General features: G+C 43.0%; 1 protein-coding gene across 10 annotated transcripts in view; it reads right to left on the reverse strand.

The window, feature by feature from the left end:
* Nucleotides 1-19,786, reverse strand: part of KCNMA1 (potassium calcium-activated channel subfamily M alpha 1) — a 756,034-nt gene that overhangs the window by 270,038 nt on the left and 466,210 nt on the right. The window lies entirely within an intron of this gene.

Here is a 19,786-nt window from a genome sequence, read left to right on the forward strand (position 1 = left end):
CTGGTGGCTCTAAGTAGGTTCTAGTTTCAAGGGTATTCCAACACATCTTAGACACCTTAGACAAGTCATGTTCTCTGTTTGTGATTAGGTTTCTCATCAAAAGGAAGGCAAGAAGGAAGGGAGGAAGAAGGGACTGGGAGTGTTGGTAATAGATAACCAACCGATAGCTAATACCCCTTTCAGATCAAATTTCTATAATTATAATATCACTCATCAACAAAGAAATGTCACTGGAGTTCCCTCATCAACAAAGAAGTATAACTTTAAAAATAGCCAAAGTAGGAAAAATAACAATAATTTTCATAAATCTGCAGCTTCTGTCTTTCCTTTTTTTGAGATGGAGTCTTGCTCTGTCACCAGGCGGGAGTGCAGTGGCGCGAGATCGGCTCACTGTAACCTCCACCTCCTGGGTTCAAGCGATTCTCCTGCCTCAGCCTCCCAAGTAGCTAGGACCACAGGTCAGAGCCACCAGGCCCAGCTAATTTTTGTATTTTTAGTAGAGATGGAGTTTCACCATGTTGGTTAGGATGGTCTCAATCTCTTGACCTCGTGATCTGCCCACCTCACCCTTCCAAAGTGCTAGGATTATAGGCGTGAGCCACTGCACCTGGCCATAAATCTGTAGTTTCTATAGCTACTTTGCAACTATGAACAAATGCTAGTGTACACAGAAGACTCCCTCCCTCCTGTAAGCTTCATATGCCTGCCACAGACTCTGGCTTCCCAGCTGGGCCAGATACATTTGAATGCTGGAGCACTCAGCTGATTAAGATACTTAATTTCTGAATGATCCCACTCACACCAGGAGGACAGTGTTTGGTGCAAGATGTTACATCTCAGTGGACTCACCTTGTAGAATGATTTCTTTTTATAAATGCTAATTGCAACTCACTAATTAAGAGATATGTTACACTGGGCAGGAAAATCATCGAGTCAGGAAATCTTGCAATTTTCTCCAGCGTATTTCATGAATCAAAAGCCTTGATCTGATGCAGTTTTTTCACAGCCTAGAGGGCAGAATAGGAGCTGAATACCACAGTTTCTCTTCATAAGTCTGGTATGGAAATGGACTCCCAGTTCAAAAGGGGGTCAAACGTCCATCCTGAGAGAATTAGCAGAGTATTGTGGTTAAGGGCAGAGGCTTTGAAGACAAGCCTGGACTAATTTATTTTTGCCTGTTGTTCAGGACAGAGGGTCCAAGATTGTCTTTTTCATCTTGTCACCTCTGCATTTAGGATAGCAAGGAGAACGTAACAGGTGCTAAATAAATGTGCTGTGAAATGTAAGTCCTGGTTCTACCATGCATAAGCTATTTCCTAGAGTACCTTCCAGAACCTCTTGGAGACTCTTTTTGTTGTTTTGTTTGTGTGTGTGTATGTGTGTATGTGTGTGTATGTCATTGCTGTTGTCATTATTTTGTAAAATGGGATGTCTCAGTTGGGATTCCTCTGCAGCAGAACCTGAGAAAAGGATTTGATTACAAATAGTTTACTTGGGAAGTGATCTCGGGAAACACCAGTAAGGGAACAGGGAAGTGGGGAGGAGATGGGAAAGCATCCATAAAGAGTTTGTTATCAAAGATTTAACACCGTGGGCAACTAAAGGAAAATCCCACTGGTGTACTCTGGCAGCCAGGGTCTACACATGGCTTTGTGTGTAAACAGAAGAGCCTTCCCACTGAGGAGTGAGGGGGCTGGGGTATTGATCCATCATCTCCTGTTGGTCATTGGTTGAGGGGGCATTAACTCCCTAGCACTTACGACCTGTATGCAGGCCTACAAGCAAGCTTCAGTGACTGGAGAAAGTCCTCTGGCAAAGAAATACAGATGCTGGCAATTCAAAATCCAGCTACCTGCACTATAGGTAAGGGCAAGGGGGTCTGGGTTGCGGGGACAGGCACCAACAGGGCCAACCTCCCAGGAATAATAAAACCTACGTCTTAGGTTGATGTGGGGCTTCAATGAAGCAGTGGATGGAAAGGACTGATTACGAGCCTGCACACCGTTCCTCCATTCACTGAGGGCTTCCCGCTGTCAGGAGAACATGGAAAATGTGGAGCTCCCCGACTAAGGCCCTTGGAGCCATGCATCAGGTAGAATACAGTCTCAAGGGCATCTTGAGGTCTTATAGATCCAGAGAAATGCCACTTCCTAGCCTTGGAAACTGACAATGCACACCAGCATATGAAAGGCCCTGAAGATTCTTATGGTTAAGAAACTCTTTAATTAAATGAAGGTTTCCCAAACTTACTTGAGCACAGAGTTCTCTTTCCAAATAATGCGTACCACCTTTCAGTGTAATCCAACACTCCATGAAGAACATTTTGGGAAAAGAAGGCCTGAGACTGGTGATTTTTACCCAGAAAAGCATTCCATAATTTCCAGCTCACCCCCAAAATTCTGCTGACAAATACGTTTCCTCGACTACACCCAAATTTTCTGATTTCATCTTCTTTGTTTCTTTTCGTTTTTGTTTTTTTGAGACAAGGTCTGGCCCTATTGCCCAGGCTGTAGTGCAGTGGCGCCATGTTGGCTCACTGCAACCTCAGTCTCCCGGGCTCAAGGGATCCTTTCACTTCAGCCTCCTGCGTAGCTGGGACTACAGGCGTGCACCACTACATCCAGCTGAATTTTCATATTTTTTCTAGAGATGGGTTTCACCATGTTTCCCAGGCTGGTCTCAAACTCACAAGCTCAAGCGCCTCGGTCTCCCGAAGTGCCGGATTACAGGCGTGAGCCACCATGCCCCGCCTCACCCCCTTTTTTGATGAACCCAAACCCACCCTGATGATTTTTTTATTCTTCATTTCTTGGATTCATACTGGTTTTCACGTGTGATTTGAAATTATTTATGGGAGCTGCATGAGCAACTTACATCTTGGAGTTTGCAGGTATTGCAATCTGCCCAAAGTTGCCGAGTGCTCACCAAGTCCTGCTTCTCTCAGAGGCAACATTACCTAACGGACAGGAGTCTCCAGACCCAGCTCTGTCACTTATTCACTTTCCCAATGTCATTTGTAAAATGAGAAAATGTCTCTTGTTCACAGGTGATATATTTAGGCTCTGTGTCCTCATCCAAAATCTCATCTTGAATTGTAATCCCCATAATCTCCACATGTCAAGGATGGGACCAAGTGGAGGTAATTGGATCATGGGGGTGGTTTCCCTCATGCTGTTCTCATGATAGTAAGTCAGTCTCAGGAAAGCTGACGGTTTTATAAGCATCTGGCATTTCCCCTGCTTGAACTCACTCTGTCCTGCCACCCTGTGGAGGAGGTGCCTTCTTCTCCTTTGCCTTCCACCGTGATTGTAAGTTTCCTGAGGCCTCCTCAGGCATGCAGAACTGTGAGTCAATTAAACCTCTTTCCTTTATAAATCACCCAGTCTCGAGGATTTCTTCATAGTAGTGTGAGAATGGACTAATATCACAGGTTACTATAGAAATTGAATGAATTAGGCCGGGCGCAGTGGCTCGAGCCTGTAATCCCAGCACTTTGGGAGGCCGAGACGGGCGGATCACGAGGTCAGGAGATCGAGACCATCCTGGCTAACACGGTGAAACACCGTCTCTACTAAAAAAATACAAAAAAAACAGCCGGGCGAGGTGGCGGGCGCCTGTAGTCCCATCTACTCGGGAGGCTGAGGCAGGAGAATGGCGTGAACCCGGGAGGTGGAGCTTGCAGTGAGCTGAGATCCGGCCACTGCACTCCAGCCTGGGTGACAGAGCGAGACTCCATCTCAAAAAAACAAACAAACAAACAAACAAACAAACAAATTGAATGAATTACAGCACAAAACATTCAGCACTGTGCAGCCACCAACTAATGCTCAATGAATGTCGCTTGCTTTTCAAATTTCTTCCTCTAACCACCCCAGCCCTGATTCCAATTCTTCATTACTTAGATAATTGTCATATAAAGAGAAAACGTAATGATAAAAGGGAAAGACTGTTGCCTGAATAATTCAGGCCACTTAGTGAGTATCTATATCTGTATAGATAGTTGTGTAGCTACCTCTCTATAGGTAGGTATCTTAATATCCAATGTCCATCTGTATCTATATAGAGATACAGATATATAGAGGCAGAGATATTTCATGCAATAAATATTTATTAATCACCTACTGGCGCCTGGCATTGTTCCGTGCTGGAAGAAAATACTGAATAAGACAGACATGATCCCTCACCACAGGTAGATTATGACCTAGTAGTACAGACAAGCCACATCAAGAAACAACTAAACAACTAAGCAAACAAACAAATAATTACAGAATTACTTCAAGCAAATGCTTGTATAAATTGCTACAAAACACACAAATTCCAGTGAGGGACACTTTAGACTGTATGGCCACAGAGGCCTTTCTAAGGAGCTGACAGACCAGTGGAGAACTGAAGGGTGAGAGTGGGCCATCCAGGGGACGCAGGGGCAAGTGCCATCCAATGGAGTGGATTGCTGCCTGCCATTGCTGAGGCAGGGAGAAGAAGCCTGGGGGTTGCAGGAGAAGGCAGAAGCCCTAAGGCCATGACAGGTTTTATGGACCATAAGGAGGTCTTGGTTTCTGTCTAAGAAGAAGGAAAAAGTTTAAAGAGGTGGGCCACACAAGCAGATTGAAAAAGGGTTGACATTTTAAAAGATCCCTGCAAACAACTAAAGAAAGGAGATATAAGTGTGAGATTTTCAGATAATTCTTTCCTGCCTACTATTGATCTCCAAAAAGTGTGATTCTATAACAAGAGCAAACATTGACAGTGAGTCAGATACCTCTTTAATCATTTTTAAATCACTCATTTTATTCCCACAACACCTTACATGTGGTGGCCATGGTTGTCCCTATTTTACAGATGTGGCAGTTGAAGAACAGAGGAGAGCTTAAACAGCTTGCCCAAGCTCACCTAGCAATGAGATGACGGAGCCGGGGTTGAAAGTTAGGCAGTGGAACTCCAGATGTGTGCTCACCCTGCCCTGTTCTGCCTCCCTGGAAGCATGCTCGGTCACGGCTCTGGCTGCCTCTCCCATGCTGCCCCTGAGATTTTATTCCCTCTATGCCTGAACCTCAACACAAGTGTCTTTATTCTCAGTCCCATGGAGATGGTTCCTCCACCATTACGATCTGAACTAAAACAGTAAGAAGATGCTATGCAAAAAATGAACCTGAGTGAGTACTGAATACTTTAAAATGCAGGACTTTACTAAGGCTAAATAGAATTGAAAGCTATAACCTCACAAGAGAATGTCACAAAACTCTGACACAGTGAAACAATTACATAACTAAGAAGTGAGGGGAAAGGATAGGGGAGAAAATGAAATGTTGTCATTTTCTCTTCTTTCACAGCAGAAAGTTCATCTGTTTTACATCAAATTAAAAATTAAGTTGGCCCGGCGCAGTGGCTCACGCCTGTAATTCCAGCACTTTGGGAGGCCGAGGCGAGTGGATCACAAGGCCATGAGACCATCCTGGCTAACATGGTGAAACGCCGTCACTACTAAAAAGACAAAAAATTAGCCAGGCATGGTGGCGGGCGCCTGTAGTCCCAGCTACTCAGGAGGCTGAGGCAGGAGAATGGCGTGAACCTGGGAGGCAGAGCTTGCAGTGAGCCGAGAACACACCACTGAACTCTAGCCTGGGCAACAGAGCAAAAACTCTTTCTCAAAAAAAAAAAAAAAAAAAAAAAAGTTAAATGAAAACATGACTCTACCTTCATCTTTTCTCCTAATAGGTTTCTCATACTTATATCAGCATGTCTTAGGAACTAAAAGTTAAAAAAGTTCAGCAATTCCTTCATTTTTCTCCAATTTTTCTACATTCAAGTGAAATCACCTTTGCAAAATTATGACAATAAGAGAAATCGTACAGAGCTGACTCCATCTTGCTTCTAACTTCCAAGCTTTCCTTAATCATTCCTGGGCATAGGCCAAGCTAACTTTGGGAGGAATTTATAATTTAACCTTTAAGCAAGGATGGTAATAGCCCTTCCCAAAACTAAACTGTCCTTGTAAAACTAACGAAAGGCCATAAGGTTCGGGTTATAAGAGGGGCCTGAATTCTGCTAACACATAAGCGCAGTTAAATGATAACCAGCCATTGTTCTGGAGGTCACAGATTTGTAACTTCCCCAATCACTCTTGTAAGTAACATCACCACTGTAGACGTTAAGACGGGCCCTGGGAGATGTTTTTCAGACTTCTGGCATTTCTGGCGAGTGAGACTGACCCCACCTGGACCCGAGACTCATGACTCAGCCGGTCCTGTGGTCCCCACCCAGAAGATTCAACACAAGAGGACCGTTTTCCACACCCTTGTGGTTTTACCCCCAAGCAATCAACATTCCCTGTTCCCTAGCCCCCTGCCCACCAAACTATCCTTAAAAAATCCTGACCTCCTAGCCTTTGGGGAGACTGATTTGAATGATAACCCTAGTCCTCCTGCGTGGCCAGGCTCACATTAATTAAACTCTTTCTTTACAGCAATACTGCCATCTCACTTAATTACTTTTGTCTGTGCAGCAGACAGGGCAAACCCACTGGGTGACTACACAAATAAGCTTAAATTTTACAGTTTTATTTTTTAAAAAAGTATGTAGGCCAGGCGCGGTGGCTCACGCCTATAACCCCAGCACTTTGGGAGGCTGAGGCAGGTGGGTCACGAGGTCAGGAGTTCAAGACCATCCTGGCCAACATGGTGAAACCCTGTCTCTACTAAAAAATAACAAAAAATTAGCCGGGCGTGGTGGCGAGTGCCTGCAGTCCCAGCTACTCAGGAGGCTAATACAAGTTCATTTTATATAAATGTCTGTTTGTCTAACTTATTTACTTATCTACTGCACAGAAAAATATCTAGAATGATCTTTATCCAATGTGATCAAATGTTTTACGATATTTGCTTTGGTTTGTTGGACATATTATTCTTGGCATTTTCTATGTGGCTTCCATTTCTCTTAAATGAGTATGTTGAGTTTTTTAAATACAAAAAATAATTATTTTGAAAATACATAATGAAGATATCCAGACTTGCTTTGCTCAATCCTATGAAATAAACCCCTCTTCACGTTGGAACAAAATAAGAGCACTCTTATCTTGGGGGTTTTGGAAGTATTTCTGTGGTTTCTGGGATGCAATGTTTCAGCCAGAAAAATAAGCCCCTCATCCTGCCTTCAGCAAGGCAAGCCCCACAGCAAGGACCAAAGTCTAGGAGGCCTGAGCACGAGTCTGCAGTGTCTCCAAGCTCCACTGCCTTTAATGGGAACAGCATCCTGGCACACTCTCCAGGATCACAGCAGTGAGCTCTGTCCTCTGGTCACCTGCACCACGAACACCCTGACAAGGTCCTCCTCCTCCTTAGCGATGGGCTGTCTCCTTTCCCATGGCTTCTGGTGCCCCCATGGGTTGGGGGCAGGCAGGGAAGGAGCAAAGAATTAAGAATCAGATCCAGAGAAGTATGTGGTCATATCAAAAAAGGAGTGTAAATAGCTCCTATACAATGAGGTGATCAGATCTTTAAGAGGCTCAGGGAAAATAATCAGGAATAATTGGAAAGACAGAAATGAAACTCAACAAAAGAAAACACTTTTAGGGAGAAGGAAGTCTGAGGCAGGTCATCATCCTAAAGAATCTTCTTTGAGGCAAAAGAGCTGTATGCCATGAGGAGAAAATGGAACAGGCAGAGCAAGAGAAAAATAATGACCTAGTCACTGGCTCAAGATTAAAAGCTATAATAGACCCTTTGATCCTCACAGTAACTCCCTTAGGTAGTGAAGGCAGGAGCTCATCTCTTTATTATAGGCGAGGGTGACAGAATTCAGAGGCCATAGCTTGTTGCTCAAGGTCAAGCAGACTGGCGCAGGTGCAGCCTGGATCACAAGGAGGTCTCTGGACCTGATCACTCAGCCATGGGAGTCTCCTCTCTCTCCCCTTCCCCCTTCTCATGGAAGTGAGAGTTGTATGAATCTGATGTTGCCCATAGTCCCCCCTCCACAATTCCTAGTTTGCTCCCAGCTCATTTCCTCTCTAGCTCCATAACTGGGGTCAAAGCCAGGCTAACTGGAGAAGCTGAGTGGAAATCTCATCTTTGGCTTGCTAAGAAGTTGTCCTGAGACCTCTTTGTTTTGTAGGGAGGAAGGCCTCCCAGCAGAGGTTAAGTTTTGTGCTCAGGTTTAAGGCATGAGTCAAGGTCAAGCTTTGGTAGTTGCCCAGGTTTTATCTCAAGGGAAGAAGGAGTTCAAGGTGGCAGCCCTCTCTGGGGGAGGGAGGAAGGGAGGACTGTGTATTGTGGATATGGCAGCCCAGCCAGCCAATGCGTAAGTGTAATAAGTAATCCTCGTACTCTCACCCCATACCACAAGAACTGTGGTAATAACCTTGAGCAACAGCACACCCTTCCTCCTAACAACACAGATTTAGACTAAAGACATTACACATTAAAAATAACAGCATTTTATAAACTTTGTGTTGTGTGAGTTTTTCCCCATTCTTTTTTGAAGCAACTGGCTTGGTACATAAATTATACTGTGTGCTAGAGAATATATGACACGGCTGTGAATTACAAGGTCATAATTTTACCAGCAATTTTAGATGCTGCCATAAACCATCCAAGGTCTGAGAGAGCTCTAATACATTTTGATTTTTTTCCTAAGCTCCCAGAATGGCATTATAGGCCAGCTCTTAAAAGATACTTCATTTCTTGCTTTTGTTTTAGGAAAATAATAGCCCAGTAACATCATCCGCTCCTTTCTTTCTTTTCTTCCCTATAGTATCATTGCCTTTTCTTTTTGTGTTAAATTTCTAGGCGTTTATCTTAGATAGATGTTCCCTCAGCCTTCTTATGAGAAAGATGGGCTTAGTGTAGGGCTTTGAGTGAGAAAAGATCCCAGAGCCGCACCATTTTGGCCCAGCGCTTGCCTAAAGACATAAAGAAGTGACCTTGGACCAGGTGGCTCTGCTTGGTCCCAGGTGGGAATGTTTTCCCTGGTCTTCTGTCCTTACCTTTTTCCCCACTTCAACTTAAGTTACACCTACATCCTTGCTTTTCCCCTAATTTTCAGGCCTTTGTTCATTTGCAACACTTGCCCTCAGTTTGACCTGTGTATTTCCCCTCCCTCTAGCTAATAAATTTCCACTTCAGACTCCAGAAAGCAGCCAGAACACCACCTTCACTTGGAAAGCCTTCCCTGGGACACGTCAGGCTGTCTCTTTTCTGCCTGATCCCCCAGCACTCTCCTGCCATATTCAATGCAACGCACTGGAATTCTTTCCTTACTTCCTTCTCCCCCATGAATGAGCTCACCAGCCCTTGTCCCTTTTCTTTCGTTCATTCATTCATGTCTGAATTCACAAAACATTCGTTGAGGGTTCCTTTTAGTAACTTCAGTAAGACTTGACACAGTGCCTAGAATGTGGTAATGGGAATGTCTGCTGAATGAAACAAAATGAGCTAAAAAGAAGAAATGGGTGGATGGAGGTGGATGAATCCCACCTACTGTGCACCTGCATGACAGAGTCAAAGAGAAGGTCCCTAACAGGGTAACTGGGAAGGCTCTCTTCCAGTTGCCCTGCTCTTCTCCAAGGCTGTCAATGGAGTAAGTCCTGCCCCGGAGTAAATCCACTCCAGTTACTATAACCACCCGCCGAGGATCCCTCAGCTGCCTCCCTATACGATCACCCTGAAATAGTCAACACCAGTCCACTTCCTGGCTCCCCAAAGAAGGATGAAATTTTTCCCCCTGCTCACCTTTTTCTCTTGTCTGGAATGCTCTTGGCCCTCCACTCCATTTAGTTAAGTTTTTTCCATGTTTTAAGGCTCAAGTCCAGCTCCCCCAGCAAGTCCCCATGGCCACAGGCACATCTGCCTGCTTTTAACTTATAGCATACACTGCATGTGGTTCCTAATCAGAACATAACTCATCCCATCTGAATGCAGGCCTAAACTAATTGGCGCGCACTGAGGGAGCAGGGGCAGACCATAGCTCTCACTGCTGAGGGGAAATGTGACTGGTTAAAAGACCTCTAAGTCTAGCCCTGGCTACGCTATTTACTACTTGTGTGACCCTGCAGACCTCTTGGAACATCCTTGCCCATATCTGCCAATTCAGAGATAACAGTAACATCCATCTCACAGAGTTTATCAAATACAGTAACGCTTACAAAAGGTTTTCACATAGTTGAACAGCTGTGGAAATGTCATGTCTTATAAATGCACCTAAGTAAACTCAGGCAGTCCTGATAGGCCCTGATTTTGTTAGTCATTGAGGCCACTCCTTCCATATGTTATGTTCCCTTGGCACTGAGCTTCCTTTCAAATTAAGAATTGACTTGATTCATGCAGGTGACTCAACAACTCATAATTCAGATCTGCTTTCACTCTCACTATGAAATACACACAGGCAGCTGACACCATGCTCTTGACTTACGAGCCGATTTTTCTAAAAGGCCCAGTCCCTCCAAGGCTCTTTCATTCACTCAATATGGTCAGCCACAGGCTTGGTTTGAACTGCTTGTTGATGGACACATTGTCTGTCAGTTCCATGGTCCTTGGCCACGTGACAGCCTTCAAGGACAGATGTGGGATGAGGAAATAAATAACAGCTGTTTTACTGATACTTGTACTCATTAATTCAGGTCAAGGTGAGAAGGACAGGTATGATTCTTCATATGGACTCACTGGTATATCCTAGTGAGTTTTGTTTAAGAGATGGGGTCTCTGTGTTTGTCACCCAGGCTGGGGTACAGAGGCATGATTATGGCTCATGGTAGCCTCAACCTCTTTGTCTCAAGCGATCCTCTTGCCTCAGCTTCCTGAGTAGCTAGGACTACAGGCATGAGCCACCACGCCCTACTACTATTTTTTTCTTTGTAGGAACAGGGTCTCACTTCGTTGCCCAGGCTGGTCTTGAACCCCTGGGCTCAAGCAATCTTCCTGCCCTGGCCTCCCAAGCTGCTGGGATTACAGGTGTGAGCCACCGTGCCTGATAGAGTTTTAATGGTAGTTACCGCATTGTACAAGCCAGATATCTCATCTGAGAAAAGTCAGGCACACTAGGTTCCATCATTCAATTTATTTCCTATTAAGCCAAATTCAGTTATGAGTATGTTTAGAGATGTGCATGTATCATGTAATCAACGCTTGGATAACATGTGAATTCTATCCAAAGCAATAAGTGCTTTGCATATATTTAAATGCATATCTTCTCATGTTTACTCTTCTGTGGTATTACTTAATTGTTTATTCATCTTTTGTTATATTGACTTGTCAAAGACTTTGAACTCTCATTGTAGAAAAGGTGTTTGGAATTTCCATATCTGTAACTAGATTAAGCTACTCTACGCTGAAATTGTATCTTACATTTCACGGTATACCATTCAGAACAAGCACTGTGCTATGATCAATATGTATCTATTGAATGAATTATTTGTTAATCTCAAATTATAGTCCCAAATCCTGTTCTTTCCTCCCTGTGCCTTTTTTTCCTAGATATTAAGAAGCACACTGATTCTAGTTAAATAGTTATTACTTTAAGCTCAGTTAAAGATACTCAAAATTGGCACTCTTGGTGGTGCCAATTTCCAAGCATCCTTTTATGCAAAAGAACTGTAATCCTATGAGCAAAGACCTGTAAAACTGATGGCAGCTAAGGGAGTTATTCCCCCATGCAGATAATGCTGTGGACCAAACAGTTCTAATAAGCAAACAAAATCTCTCAGACAATTAAGTTCTTGTTTAAGGCCGTTTGCCTTGGAATTCCCAAAAGGATTCCCGAGGATTGCAAATTTGCTGGGGATGGAGAAAGAAACTACTAGCTGAAGTTTAATAGATTATTGGATTAAGACAGGCCAGAGGCCGGGCGCGGTGGCTTAAGCCTGTAATCCCAGCACTTCGGGAGGCCGAGACGGGCGGATCACGAGGTCAGGAGATCGAGACTCCCGTCTCTACTAAAAAAAAAAAAAATACAAAAAATTAGCCAGGCGAGGTGGCAGGCACCTGTAGTCCCAGCTACTCGAGAGGCTGAGGCAGGAGAATGGCGTAAACCCGGGAGGCAGAGCTTGCAGTGAGCTGGGATCCCGCCACTGTACTCCAGCCTGGGCGACAGAGTGAGACTCCGTCTCCAAAAAAAAAAAAAAAAAAAAAAAGGCCAGAAACAGTCAAACAAGAAAAGTATTTTGCAAAACCTTCTAAGGTTCTAATCTCACCTTATTTCTATTTTTATTAATATTTTCCTGGACAGCTTTCTGTCTTCAGGAAATAAAAAAGATGGGGGATTTTGTTGTTCTCTGACTACAGTCCAGAGAAAACACCTTTGCCTCTAGTTTTCATTAAGATAAAGACCTGGAAGACCCAAGCCAAAAAGAAGGAGCTGGAAATTTTTCTTTTATTATCTTTCTTTCTGGTCTTCAAGGAAGTTATCTGAAAATCCACTGGTACTCTCCATTGGGTAAAGAATGAGATAGAACTAGCAGAAAGTGTTTAAGCATTAGACAGGCAAATTAACTTAGAGATAGTGGGAGAAAGATTCCATCTCCATTGATTTTCCAGTCTGTAAATATGAAATGCTGGAAGGATACTTGTGACATTTGGAAAGTTTTATCTAGAAATCTCCAATTAATTTTAGACTGCATAGCATACATCAATTAAACAGACTGTGGGGTTCATATTTCCTACACAGCCGTGACTCATCCTTGAAGATCTGACCTGTCAAGATAATGATTTCATCTTGATATTGGTGACTAATAATATTTCTGTTTGTATGTCCAGTGCCTGTTACAGAGCCTGACAGCGAGCAAGTAAATGCTCAAGCAGATGGATAAATGAATCAACTAAAACCTCATAAAACATTTACCCTATTCATCTTCCTCCCATAGCAGGGGTTGGTAAACTATAGCCTGTGAGACAAATCTGGCCACCACCAGTTCTTGCACAGGGCACCAGCTAAAAATATTTTTCCCTCACATTTTAAAATAGCTAAAAAACATTAGAATATTTTATGGAATATGAAAATTGTATGAAATTCAAATTTCAGTGTCCCAAATAAAATTTTATTGGGATACAGCTATGTCCACTCTTTCACATATTGCCTATGGCTGCTTTCATGCCACAGAGGCAGAGTTGAATGGTGGTGGTGGAGATCATACGGCCCCTGAAGCCAAAAACATTGACTATCAGGCCCTTTATGGAAGGATTTTGCTGACCCTTATTCTATAGAATGGAACTTGGGAACCCTTATCATTTGTCATTCATTCTATTGTTCACTCAGTGGCTATTTACTGAGTATCTCCCATGCGTGCAGTGCTCTGTCCAGTTCTGGGGATAAAACAGAGAGCTGAGAAAGATCCCTGCCTTAATGGAACTCACAGTCTGGGTCTGGAGCAGCAGAAAGAGACTCATCAAGTAATCTTCCAAGTACCTTTGCAATCACAACAGTGATGAAAGCTAAGAAATGGTACATGGGGTACGCTTCCATGAGGCACTGATGGTTATGCTAATCACTAAAGACTGACAAATCAGGACCCAAACTGTCTAGTGCCAAGTTGGATGTCTTTGCTCCTTCCTTTTTCTGCCCTGAGACACTCTTCATTCTCAGCTGGGTTTCCCTTTTAGAATGACCTGTGACATGTGTCTTCTCCTCATGTGACACTCTTCCTCTTTCTAACCCCAGCACCTAGAACAAAGCCTGACACATGGGAGACACTCAGGGCATCACTGTTGAACAAACGAAAGAATTAATTCATTAGGAGAAGAAACGTAAGCAAATTCCTGGGCATTCCCAGGCCCCAGTTTTCTCATCAGTAGACTAAGAAGGGTATGACGTACTCAAGCCCCCTAGCTCGCCATTCTGCAGTTTGTCATGTCCTGAGAGCTGGACCCATCTGGCTTTCTGATTCACTCCTCTCTGTGGACATAAGGCAGACTCCCTCTGACTCAGCAGCCTGATGCATCTTCCTCTGAGTGACACACGAACTCTGCCCAAGGCAAGGCAGCCCGCCCCAATCCATTCCACGGATCACTGCTGACAGTAAAACACCTGGGGGTTTTCGCCAAGGTCTGCTCAAGGTCTTTGGCATAAAGGGTGGCCAGGCTGAACACACACCAGTAGGAAGAGAGATGACACTGACTTCATAAATTGGCCATAAATTAGAACTAAGAATCAGGAAGATTCTCCCTCCATGCACATTTCTAAATGGCAGTTTCAAGGTGGGTGTCTATTTTAAAACACAGACATAAACTCATAATTCACCCACCCTCTTTGTGCCCCACCCTCCCACCTGCCATTGATTTTTTTTTTTTTTTTTTTTTTTTTTTTTTATCCTGAAACATGATCTTTAAGAAAAGACAACTTGACTCCAGGATTACTTCCTAACTCTTCCTCCTCTAGAAGCCACCATTTCTCTTTGCTATCTAGACCTCAGTGAAGTGGCTTTGGCAAAAGCACATTTGCACCCATGGATCATTTGGTTTTCTTGCCCTGTTAACTGCCTGGTTCTGCAGCACCCAGAGCCAGATAATAGAGTGTTCCTTCACCAGCCACAGCTACTGTCAGGATGCCTCTTAGTCCAGAAGGAACAGAAGCAACCACTTGAACGTGTTTCCTCCTGGGAAATCCTAAACATTCCATATGGCAATAGGGAATCTGCAGTTGCGTTTCTCCTTGTATTAGGGATCTTTTCCCTCTTTCAGTTTCTTCCCATTTTTTTCCCATCAAAAATACGTTTTTTCCACTTTGCTGAGATGAAGACCAGCCAGAAAGTCAAAGGAAATGCCAGACATGCCATAATAGATAGAAAAAAATACAGACTTCTGAAGAATGAGTTGATTCATGCCATGAAAACTCAGGATAAAAATATTCTCTACTTTTTTTGGCCACTTGTCACAGTGTGCTGCCTCTGCTAGGCAGCTGAAAGCTTCTCATATGAAAAGCTCTAATATCTTCCACAGAAATGACCTTTGGGACCCACCCAATGGTAGTCAATGGTAATATTATACTAACTTGCCCCCAAGAGGAAAGAATGAAATAATACTTAAAATATGAATGCAGAGAAGTCTTCACTTAAACACTGTACTTGTGGTTCATAAATCAGTTATGATATATTGAAGTACACATATGATGACTAGACTCAAGTTTATTAATACGTTTTCTATTTCTTTTTAGGTCTGAGAAACATATCTATTCAGAATTCATGCATTTGTTCATTTTTTGAAGCCAACAGCTTGATAGGCAAAAAGTAAAGTGACAGATCATTTCAATATTTCTTTTAAATTCAAAACCAATTCAGTCAAAAGACCGAAGGAAAATACTCTACGGAGATAAAATGATAGTGCAATAGTGCGGTTGAAGAAAGTCCTTTATTTTAGTGAAAACAGGTAATGTCTATTCTCTGGAGTCGGGCTGACTTCCTCCTCTTAACTTGCCCTGCAAGTCCAATTAGAATGGTTTTTTATGGGGAGTTGTTTTCCATTTATACTTAGCCTGAATACGTATACCTACTTTTCAAACTCTTAGCTATTCACTTGACACTTGTCTTTTTCAGGCTTCACTAAATAGTCTTTGGACCATCTGGGAGTCTTATAGGAGTTATTTTCTGAAAGTTAAAAACTTAGGACTTTTTTCAGCAAAGGTTAACTAAACTAGGCTTCAAAGAGAATTCTGAGGGCGATAGACACTAGAATGTCCATTCCCACTTTCTTTCACTAGGTGGCAGCACGTCACAACACATTTTTCAGAACAGTCCTGGGGAAAATGAGGTTGAGCTGAAGTGAGGTTGCGGAGTCTCTGCGGGCTATGGGAGGAGGATATGCATTAGGGCAGGTCAGTGCATGGAAAAGCTAGGGACACTTGTGTTTCCTATAGGTCTCCTCTGTTCCCAGTGGAGCTGGAGCCCTTCGTCTCTATCACACCGGAAGTGCTTGTACTAATGGAAGGGAGGCTATTTACTGCATAAAATAAATGCAAACAAACAAGAAAATTGAAATAAGAAGTCCTCTGACCATGTGCACTTTGCTCCAGACACCAAAACATGAGAAAGCATTTCTGACCCAGTTTGTAAATTAGAGTTATAGTGTTTGAAGTTTGCTAAAATATTCACCTACCCACAGTAAGAATTTTTGTTTGTCTATCCGATGCAACCTGTTTGGTGATATAGGCTTTGTGATGGATACTGGGCAATAGATTTGGTAAGAAGGGGAGCAGCCCAAGATGACCATTTCCTACAGAGAAACACCAGAGTTTCCTGTCTCAAGAGGAGAAATAATAATACTGCAACACATACTAGTTTGCAAAGGGCAGGTCACTGTGGCCAAAAATGATTGATTCAGAAGAAGAGGAAGGGAAGGAAGAAGAAAGAGAGGAAGAGGAGGGGAAGGACATGGAGGAAGGGAAAGAAAAGGAGAAGGAGGGAGAGGAAGAAGAAAAGAAGGAGGGGAGGAGGAGTTTTAAGAATACTATATTTTTGCCTTAATGCAGGAAAGATGAAGGGCAGGAGGTAACCGCTAGTGGACATTGAGAAGCTGTCAATATGGTAAGACCCTGCCAAAGGCTGATCAATAGCCTCTCTTTTGAAAATTGATACATAGTAGATGGACGTATTTTCAGTGTCCATGTGATAATTTGATACATCCATGTTGTCCAATTAGGGTGCCTGGGACATCCATCACCTTATTTATCTTTTCTACATGCTAGGAACATTGAAATAACTTTTGTAGCTATTTTGAAATGTACAATCGATTAATGTTAACTTGTCATCCTAATGTTAACTGGTCACTCTACTGATCTATCAAGCACCAAGTCTTATTTCTTCTATCTAAGTGTATATTTATTCCCATTAATCAACCTCTCTTCATCTTCCCCTCCCTCCTACCCTTCCCAGCCTCTGATAACCACCAATCTACTCTCTGTCTTCATGAGATCCACTTTTTTTTAGCTCCCACATGTGAATGAGAACACGCAATATTTGTCTTTCTGTGCTTGGCTTATTTCACTTAACACAATGACCTCCAGTTCCATCCACGGTGCCACAAATGACAGGGTTTCATTCTTTTTCACGGAACAGCCTTCCTTTGAAGAGAGACATTCACTCTCCTGCTAGAGACAGCCTCCACCTGGCCTGCTTCATCCATTTGTTATCTTCTTGTCCCTGTAAGCATTTGTGTTTGTAGTCTGGGGTTTATAGATTCATCTTTCCTACAGTAGGGCTAAAATACCTTATTCAGTTTAAACTCCAAGCCTAGCACAACAACTGGCACATTACACTTGTTTTAAGGTTTGTTGAGTGAATGATGATAATAATGAAGATGATGATAATAATGAAACCGGCAGTGTTCATGAAGTTTCTTAACCAGGGCAGAGACTAGGGTAAGACAGTGATGCATCCAGGGAACAAAATTGAAAGGCACCCTCACTTTCTTTCTTTTCTATTCTTTTTCTTTTTATAATTTTGAGACAGGGGCTCGCTCTGTCCCCAGGCTGGAGTGCAATGGCATGGTCTTGGCTCACTGCAGCCTCAACTTCCTCGAGTAATCCTTCCACCTCAGCCCCCGAACAGCAGGAACTTCAAACACGCACCACCATGTCTGGCTAATTTTTGTACTTTTTGTAGAGACGGGGTCTCACCATGTTGCCCAGGCTGGTCTCGAACAGGACTCAAGCGATCCTCCCACCTCAGCTTCCCAAAGTGCTGGGATTACAGGCATGAACTGCTGCGCCCAGCCAAGGCCTCACTTTCAGGGTCACTTGCTTCATCTTGGTCCTAGCCTATTTATAACATAGGCCAGTCTTGTTTACATGATTTATCTCATTGGTAGGGCTTTTAAACGTTTCTGTCTCTCATCACATGTATGAGTTACTACTAAACAGTGAGTATATAGTAGTAATTGAAAGCTCAAGTGCTGAGATCACAAAGATGTGAGTTCGAATTCTTGCTGTATCACTTGCTGAAGTCATACAGCTAGTAAGACAGGTCACCTCTCCAAGTTCCAAGTTCTACCTGTGTGTTAGGATTAAATGAGATAGGCCAGTAAAGAGCTTTGTCCAATACCTGCCACAAAATGTAGTCATGCATTGCTTAATGACAGGGATGTGTCATTAGGCAATTTTGTCATTGAGCAAACATCATAAAGTACACTTAGACAAACCTAGATGGTATAGTCTACTACCCACCTAGGCTATATGGTGTAGCCTATGCTCCTAAACTACCAATCTGTACAGCATTACTGTACTGAATACTGTAAGCAACTGTAACACAGTGGTAAGGTTTGTGCATCTAAACATATAAAAGATACAGTAAATATACATATTATAATCTTATGGGACCACCATCGCATATGGGAATTGTTGTTGACAGAAACATTATATAGCAGGACTGTATACAGCAGCTATAATACTAATAACAATAACAATAACAACAGCAAAAAATGACTTATTTTATTCCTATTACATTTATAAGGATTTCAGAGGAAAGTTCGTGTTCAGGTCATCCAAATTGATTAGCAGCAATTGTATGCAAAACATAGTGCCAGACATTTAGAGGAATATAAAAGAATATATAACATAGTTGCAAATCTAGACCAGGGATCAGCAAACTTTCTCTAAAGAGCAAGATAATAATTTTTAAGGCTTTGTGGGCCCTATCTTCTTCATGTCACTGCCATAAACAATATGTGAATGAAGGAACATAGCTATGTTCCAATAAAACTTTATTTACAAAAACAGTCCGTAGGCCAGACTGGCCAACTCCAGATCTAGTTGAAGAGTCAGACATGTACATGTTACTTATAAAAACACAGCCACATCAGAAGACCACCCATGATCAAAAGAGTGACTCAGACTACAGTGGTTTTAGAAGAGGCAAGGTAACAGAATAATAACTGGTTGATTTCAGGTAAGCAGAGAAGACAGGCAAGCAACTGCTAGACAAGAAACTACCAAAACCATGGAGATGGAACGTATCTGAGATTGGGTAGGAGTGGTTGGTAAGTAGGCTGGCTAGAGTGAAAATGGGACAAATTCACGAAAATGCAGACAACAGAGCTGGAGAGGAAAGCTAGGTGAGAATATAAAGGAGGAAGACCATGAGACTGAGTTTTTTGTTTGTTTGTTTAATTTTTTTTTTTTTTTTTTTTTTTAAGATGGGATTTCACTGTATTGCCCAAGCTGGAGTGCAGTGGCACAATCACAGCTCACTGTAGCCTCAACCTCCAAGGCTCAAGCAATCCTCCCACCTCAGCCTCCTGAGTAGCTGGGACCACAGGCATGTGCCACCATGCTGGGCTAAAAAAAATTGTTTTTTTGTAGAGACAGGGTCTCACTATGTTGCCTAGGCTGGCCTTAAACTCCTGGGATCAAACCATCCTCCTGCCTTGGCCTCTCAAAGTGCTGGGATTATAGGAGTGAGCCACCACACTCAGCCAAGTTTTTACAAAAAGGAAGTATCTGCTGTGCTCCCAATCTGGCCCATGAGGTTTGCAATCCACCTAGGAAATAATAAGCTAATTGTACGCTTTATGAGCTGGGTTGCTAACTTCCTACCTGGCCTTAAAGAGAGAAGTTGAATTTAGTGATTGTGATATGGGAGCAAAGTGGCACCACACTAGTGTTTGGTATTTATTCTGAGTGATATAGTGTGTCTTATGAAAAGGGGGGCCAGGCGCCTATAATCCCAACACTTTGGGAGGTCAAGGCGGGCAGATCACTTGAGGTCAGGAGTTCGAGACCAGCCTGGCCAACATGGTGAAATCCTGTCTCTACTAAAAATACAAAAGTTAGCTGGGAATGGTGGTGGGCTCCTGTAATCCCAGCTACTTGGGAGGCT

This window comes from Piliocolobus tephrosceles, chromosome 9 (assembly GCF_002776525.5).
Source record: "Piliocolobus tephrosceles isolate RC106 chromosome 9, ASM277652v3, whole genome shotgun sequence".
Lineage (NCBI taxonomy): Eukaryota > Metazoa > Chordata > Mammalia > Primates > Cercopithecidae > Piliocolobus > Piliocolobus tephrosceles.